Below are 8444 nucleotides of genomic sequence, written 5' to 3'. Positions count from 1 at the left end.
GTTTGGGGCTTGAAGTCCAGAAATGCAAGCTTTAAGTCTTTTCTGCACAGACGCTTCTTCCAGTATCTTCTGATCCCCTGATGCCCCAGGTCCTCTTCCTCTTCACAATTTGCCTTTGCTTCAAGAAGGGAGTGAGTTTGTTCACAGAGTCTGGGACTAGGAGAGAAAAATATTTCCTGTAGTTGACACCACCAACTGGAACAGTTTGGTACGAACTGACACATGTAGCACTGGCCAGTAGAGTTTGACACCAACTGGCTTGGTATGAAGCTACTGCAGAGTTTGGCCAAGGAGTGACTCATGCTACACAGACAAGTTGGCATCAAACTGTTGAACAGCAACGATGAATTTTTACCTGAAAGGTGAAAGGTGGCATTGTGGTGTTACTGTATGGTATATGAAGTTTTTTTCCAAATATAGGCCCTCGGGGAGAAAGAACTGAAGACGTTTTGGTGAAACTTTAGAAACCATCACTTAAGACTCCATGACTTGGAAATATAGACCAAAGAACTTATGAGTTTTTGGGTAAGGGTGGTGGACTGAAGCCAGCCCAGGTTGCAAGGTGGGTAGGTTTTGTTCCTTTATGGACATCAACAGAAGAGGACACGGTCTGTCACTGTACATTAGAAAGTCATACTCACCACTTTGCAAAGGGCAAAGTGAAAATCTGCAAACTTTCTGTAACTGCCCAGTGGTGTGGGCAACTGGTCTTCCACTCTTCTGAGAACTTAAATTCTCAGAAAAAATTGGGAAATGTTATTTGTTCTCTTGGGTTTGTATGGAGGCTTCATTACATAGGCATAATTAAATCACAGGCCACTGACAGTGGATACAATCAACCAACTTCTTTTCTCCTCTTGGAGAGGTGGGACTGAAGAAGATGGAATGTTGCACCCTCCAGTCACATGGTTATACCATCTGGCAATCCATCCTGATTCTTAGGTGCTTCCGAAAGTCAACAAAGGGCTCCTTTTTCATTTTTAACACAGGAAAATACAAGAGTTCTGTGATCATTGAGTCACGGATGAAGACAAAATTACATGAACTATTATTTTTCTTTTGGCTATTTTTTTGGCCACACCCAGTACTGCTCAGGGGTTACTCCTGGCTCTGCACTCAGAAATCACTCCTGGCTTGGGGGACCATTTGGGACGCAGGGGGATCGAACCCTAGGTCTGTCCTAGGGTCAACTGTGTGCCAGGCAAATGCCCTACTGCTGCGCCACCACTCCCACCCTAGCTGAGCTATTATTTTGGTCATTAGGATGACTAAAATAATCTTCACAGGAAATAATCCTGCTCCTCTTCGCCTTCCTGCTGCTATGTCTCTCTGCCACAGTTCTCAGTGTCTCTTATGTGCTTCCTGGGATGATCCAAAGTGTGGTCCTCAGGTGTGACAGTGGCCTGTCAACTTTCATGTGGGCAGCAGGCATCAGGGTGTATGGAGAACGTTGTCCACAGAAAGTTTCCACTAAGAAGAACAAATGATTCATTCTGCACTTTTTATCCTTAAAAGGAAAAAAAAGCGAGGCCAGAGAGATAGCAGAGAAAGAACATTTTCCTTGCATATGGCTGACCGGGGAGGGACCTGGTTCGATTCCCGACACCCCAGCCTGCCAGGGGTGATTTCTGAGCGCAGAACCAGGAGTAACCCCTGAGCACTGCTGGGTGTGGCCCAACAATCAATCAATCAATCAATCAATAAATTTTCTTTTTTTAAATAAAAAAAAAGCCTTTATAAAGAAAGTGATTGAACTCAGTGACTCACAGACCTGCCTTAAGGTTTAGCCCAGGGGTCTCAAACTCGCGGCCCATGGGCCGTTTGCGGCCCTCCATACAACATTTTGTGGCCCGCGGCCGGCCTTCAAATATCACAGTATTCGTGATTATTTGCTTATTGAATAATTGCAATAAAAATCGCATTAGTAAGAAAAAATCACATTAAACATTCGCATACCTCGAGCAGTTCCGTTTGGGGTATGCAAATGTTTAATGCAAATTTTTTTCTTACTAATGCGATTTTTTATTGCGAATATTCGGTAAGCGAATAATCGCGAATACTTTGCGCCTAGTGCAGATGTCATTTTGACTGCTCCTGCCCACTTGTCCCTTGCATTATCGGAGGCCTAAGGAGGAGAAGGGAGAGAAGTTTATTACCGAATTAGATTTTGTCATACCTTCATCATGACTTCATCAAAGCCTGCAGTGAAGAGAAAGATTGATGACGAGCACAGACAATTTCAGGAAAAGTGTGAGACGCAGTATTTCTTTGTTGAGCACAGGGGCATCCCCACATGTCTTATTTGCTCAGAGAAAGTTGCAGTGCACAAGGAATACAACTTGAAACGCCATTATTCAACTAAACATGCTGAAGAATGTGCAAAATATCAAGGAAATGAGAGAGCCAAGCAGGTTGCCAGTCTTAAAGCATGTCTAATGAGGCAACAAGATTTCTTCAAGAAAGCAACCAAAGAGAATGTTGCATCAGTCGAAGTTAGTTTCATGGTTAGTGAGATGATTGCTAAGGCAGGGAAACCATTCACAGAAGGAGAATTTGTTAAAAAATACATGTTACAGGCTGCAAGTATTATCTGTCCAGAAAAGAAAGTTCAGTTTAGCAAAATCAGCCTTTCTGCCAACACTGTGGCAGAGCACATTTCTGACATGTCAAGTGACATTTATCATCAACTGTGTGAGAAAGCCAAATGTTTTGATGCATACTCAGTTGCTCTTGACGAGGGCACAGATATAACAGACACTGCGCAGCTCACAATTTATGTCCGTGGTGTTGACTGCAATTTTGAATAGACAGAGGAGCTGCATCAATAATTCCAATGCATGGCTAGACCACCGCTAATGAGATATTTTGGCATCTGAGTGATGCCATTGAGAATGCAGGTTTGCCATGGAAGAGGTTTGTTGGAATAATAACCGATGGAGCGCCATCAATGACAGGGAGGAAAAATGGACTGGTGGCACTTGTTCAAAAAAAACTTGAAGAGGAGGGTGTAGAGAAGGTCATTGCTCTTCACTGCATTATCCATCAGCAGGCCCTTTGCAGTAAATGCCTGCCGTGTGACAATGTGATGTCTGTTGTTGTGAAATGCACCAACCAAATCAGATCCAGGGGCTTAAAGTACAGGAGGTTCCGTGCTTTTTAGAGGAAATGGAGTCAGAATATGGAGATGTGCTCTATTTCACTGAAGTACATTGGCTCAGCAGGGGAAATGTCCTGAAAAGAATTTTTGAGTTGAGAGAAGAAGTGAAAGCCTTCATGGAGAAGGATGGGAATGCTGTTTCTGAGTTGAGTGGTCACAATTGGCTCATGGACTTAGCTTTTCTTGTTGACATTACACATAAGCTGAATGTACTAAACAAGATGTAACAAGGCCCGGGGCAGCTTATCAGTGCTGCCTATGACAATGTGAGAGCATTTTCCACAAAACTTGTGTTATGGAAATCCCAGCTCTCTCAGACAAACCTTTGCCATTTCCCTGCATGAAAGGAACTTGTGGATGCAGGCATACCATTCAGTGGTGAGAAATATGTTGATGTTATTTTTTTTTTTATTTAAACACCTTGATTACATACATGATTGTGTTTGGGTTTCAGTCATGTAAAGATCACCACACATCACCAGTGCAACATTCCCATCACCAATGTCCCAAGTCTCCCTCCTCCCCACCCGACCCCCGCCTGTACTCTAAACAGGCTCTCCATTTCCCTCATACATTCTCATTATTAGGACAGTTCAAAATGTAGTTATTTCTTTAACTAAACTCATCACTCTTTGTGGTGAGCTTCCTGAGGTGAGCTGGAACTTCCAGCTCTTTTCTCTTTTGTGTCTGAAAATTATTATTACAAGGGTGTCTTCTAGCTCTTTTTTCTTTTGTATCTGAAAATTATTATTGCAAGAATGTCTTTCATTTTTCTTAAAACCCATAGATGAGTGAGACCATTCTGCGTTTTTCTCTCTCTCTCTGACTTATTTCACTCAGCATAATAGATTCTGTGTACATCCATGTATAGGAAAATTTCATGACTTCATCTCTCCTGACAGCTGCATAATATTCCATTGTGTATATGTACCACAGTTTCTTTAGCCATTCGTCTGTTGAAGGGCATCTTGGTTGTTTCCAGAGTCTTGCTATGGTAAATAGTGCTGCAATGAATATAGGTGTAAGGAAGGGGTTTTTGTATTATATTTTTGTGTTCCTAGGGTATATTCCTAGGAGTGGTATAGCTGGATCGTATGGGAGCTCGATTTCCAGTTTTTGGAGGAATCTCCATATCACTTTCCATAAAGGTTGAACTAGACGGCATTCCCACCAGCAGTGAATAAGAGTTCCTTTCTCTCCACATCCCCGCCAACACTGTTTATTCTCATTCTTTGTGATGTGTGTCATTCTCTGTGGTGTGAGGTGGTATCTCATCGTTGTTTTGATTTGCATCTCCCTGATGATTAGTGATGTGGAGCACCTTTTCATGTGTCTTTTGGCCATTTGTATTTCTTCTTTGTCAAAGTGTCTGTTCATTTCTTCTCCCCATTTTTTGATGGGATTAGATGTTTTTTTCTTGTAAAGTTCTGTCAGTGCCTTGTATATTTTGGAGATTAGCCCCTTATCTGATGGGTATTGGGTGAATAGTTTCTCCCACTCAGTGGGTGGCTCTTGTATCCTGGGCACTATTTCCTTTGAGGTGCAGAAGCTTCTCAGCTTAATATATTCCCATCTGTTGATGTTATTTTTAAGCTAGAGAAGGAATTTGATCACAGATTTGCACAAAAAGCACAGAGCCACTTTCCAAATTTTTGTGGACCCCTTTTCCTTTGATGTGCAAGATGCCCCTCCTGTGCTTCAAATGGAGCTCATTGACCTGCAATGCAACTCTGATCTCAAAGCCAAGTTCAGGGAGATTAGTGGAAAAGCAGACATGCATGGGCAAGTTTTGAGAGAATTGCCCCCCAGCTTCCCTGAACTTTGCCGAATGTTCAAGCGTACCATGCGCCTTTTTGGGAGCACATACTTGTGTGAAAAGTTATTCTCCACATTGAACTTCAATAAGTCAAAGTACAGGTCTAGACTTAATGCTGATCATCTTCAAGCCATACTGAGGGTCTCAACTGCTTCCTCTCTAAAGCCAAATGTGGTCAGATTTATGAGAAGAAGCGCTGTCAAGTCTCTGGCAGCAAGGAATAGGCAAAAGATGCCATGTTCAGAAGAACTGTTCATGATCTTCACACAATGTTCTAGTCATGTTCAGAAGAAATAATTAAAACGGTTAATAATGATGTTTGAGGACTTTTATTTATTTATTTATTTATTTTTGGTTTTTTTGGCCACACCCATTTGATGCTCAGGGGTTACTCCTGGCTAAGCCTTCAGAAATTGCCCCTGGCTTGGGGAATAGAACCGTGGTCCTTCCTTGGCTAGCCTTGCAAGGCAGACACCTTACCTCTAGCGCCACCTTGCCGGCCCCAAGGACTTTTTTTTGTTGTTGTTGTGAAATCCCTTATGCGGCCCTGCCTCACCCCGACTTTGCCTCCTGCGGCCCCCAGGTAAATTGAGTTTGAGACCCCTCGTTTAGCCTTTGATTCCTTGCTACCAAGGGCAATCTTATGAGCTCTGCTCTTTGGGCCTGGAGGTTCTGCAGCCTCTGATTTCTGACACCATAAATAATTTTTCTCTGCACAGTGATCAGAATGAGTCTATGTGCATTAACAACAACCATAACTGAGGGTGGGTGGGGTATGTTTGCAAGCATCTAACTTCATATGTGAACCTTGGTGAACAAACACCACAACCAAGTGTATGAGCACCATAAAAGCTGTGTGTCAGCGTCTGTGATCGCAGTGACAGGACCTGATAAGGGACAGAGAGATTATAAGGGAAGATAAGGGACAGAGAGGGAGGGAGGAAGAGAGAAAGCAGTCAGAAAGCAAGTAAGAAGAAATGTGCGGAAGGAAGGGAAGGCAAGAAAGGGGGGAAAAGGAGAGCAAGGAAGAAAAGGAAGGAAGGGAGGGAAGAAGGAAAAAAGAATGAAAAATTTAAAACCTAAAGAAAATGAGAGACCAATTCCTATAATCATAGTCTCCTTGAAATTGTTTGCTTCTATGGGACTCAGTGTGTAACACTAGGTGTGGCTTCCAAACCAAACACCGCTAGTTCCCCGCCCCAAATAAGGCTAATTTGGGCCAGAGAGATCATGCAGGGTTGAAATACTGACTTGCATAGCCAACCCCACTTTGGTTCTTGGTACCACCAGAAAGGATCCCAGAGGATTTCGGGTGTGGTCCTAAAGCCAATTTTTTTTTCTTTTTCCTCTACAATTAAAGATAATCTGGGGGGTGTAATTGGAGAGATATTAAAGAGTTACACTTTCATGTGACCATGACTCCGGTTCATCAGTTTGAATTTAGAATTTAATGGTTAGCTCATCACCCTTGTCTGCTTTCCCTGCAGGATAGTAAAGAGTAGTTAGGGTGTGTCTCGTTTTCCGCTTTCCACCACCCTTGCTTCTCCCTCATTTGAGGAGTGGTTTAGCAATCCACAGTGACAAAGGGTGAGGTTTTTTGTTTTTATTTTTTTAGGTCTGGTTTTTTTTCTTTCATTTTTAAAAAAATAAGATGATGATTTCTTGTTGCTACTCAAATAAAATGCCCACTTCTGAAGTTTACTTAATGGCTGAAACAAAGACAAGGCATTTGTGGTGGCCTCTGACTTCCAATTGCATTATTTTTTGAGTATCTAACTGACAGGCAGCTCATTTCTCGGAAAGATGTTCCCCTTTGGCTGGTGTGCATCCCAGCGAGGGGGCCCTGCTGCTAAGTGGAGGGCATGCTGTTCGAGAATGGTCCTTCTGGTGGAGTAGGGATCTATCGACATGGGGCTCCTTTCTCTGCCCTGTCTCCTGTACATGTAAAACTGTTCTCACCTCATCTTATACCTTACCCAAACAGCTCTTCAAAGCGAGCTAACTTCAGTGGAATTAAGTCTCTGATTAGGGCAAGGAGAGTGAAGAATCAAATCTATTAGAGACCTTTTTATCTTTTTTTTTTTTTTTTTGTTTTGTTTTTTTGGGCCACACCCTGTGATGCTCAGGGGTTACTCCTGGCTATGCGCTCAGAAGTTGCTCCTGGCTTCTTGGGGGACCATATGGGACGCCGGGGGATCGAACCGTGGTCCGTCCTAGGCTAGCGCAGGCACCTTACCTCCAGCGCCACCGCCCGGCCCCGAGACCTTCTTATCTTAATTGATTTTCCTTTCATAATTCTGTGCTTGCTGTCTCTGAGAAAACTTCCCCATCAAGATGGGATGGGTTGATTTAATTAGGCAGAAGGGACTTAGCATAGAGCTATGTTTTCTCTCTGGGGCCAGAGCAATAGCACAGTGATAGGGCGTTTGCTTTGCATGTGGCTGTTCCAGAGCGGACCTGGGTTCGATTTCTGGTATCCCATATGGCCCCCAAAGCCTGCCAGGAGTGATTTCTGAGTGCAGAGTCAGTAGTAACTCCTGAGCACTGCCAGGTGTGGCCCAAAAACAAAACCAAAAAAAAAGTTTTTTCTCTTTCTACAGCTACTTATAAGGTTAAAGGCAGGTGTCACAAACTCTTTAGGGCTACATCTGTTGGGAGAGTTTAGGGCTACATCTGTTGGAAAGAACAGATAGATGCCTTGGGTCTAGAGGCCTGTTCTATATTAAATTTCTGACCTCATGGCAATCTCAGGATATTGAGACCCTTACAGCTCTTTGCTGGTAATCTTTGCTTCTCTATTGTATAGCTTAGGTTGTCACCCAAATGCTACTTGAAATCATCTGTGAATGGAAAGGTGGGATCAATTCTAATTATTTTGAAGGGAAAAAGGAGTTGGGGAATTGGAGCACATATAAGTACTAAACATTTGTTATAGCTTTGAAGTTGCCTTTTTCTTTTTTGGTCAAGAATCCTAAAAGACAGAGATAATTGAGTTTGTTTATAAAAAGGCTAACCTTGGCATGGAAATAGAAAATGAATGATAAAATTGGACAAGAGATTTTTTTTTTTTGTGCTTTAAGTCCATTTGTAACAAATGGAGCTGTGTGTAGTGTTGAACTCTGGATTTTGGTACCTTTGTGTTCTAGTCAGGGTCTGAGCCAAAGCAGGCAGGGGACCTGTATTTGGACCTACTTGGACTGATGGGTTGGGCTCAATCACAGGACCTGGAGCCAAAAAGCAAGAGGGGATTGAACTTTCCATAACAAGGATCTTAAGAGTCCTGGAAGGCCTTAATACTGCTTAGTCAGGATCCTAATTGGCTCCTTGCTTTGTGTCAGATACTATGTTAATGTGTTCAGACTGACCTGCCTTTAGTTTTTTTTATTTTGTTTTGTATGTTTTGGGCCACACCTGATGACATTCAGTGCTTACTCAGGGCTCTACTCTTATGGGTCACTCCTAGTAGGACGC

Source organism: Suncus etruscus, chromosome 19 (genome assembly GCF_024139225.1).
Source record: "Suncus etruscus isolate mSunEtr1 chromosome 19, mSunEtr1.pri.cur, whole genome shotgun sequence".
In the NCBI taxonomy this organism is placed as follows: Eukaryota; Metazoa; Chordata; class Mammalia; order Eulipotyphla; family Soricidae; genus Suncus; species Suncus etruscus.
Note: the sequence above shows the minus strand (reverse complement) of the source record.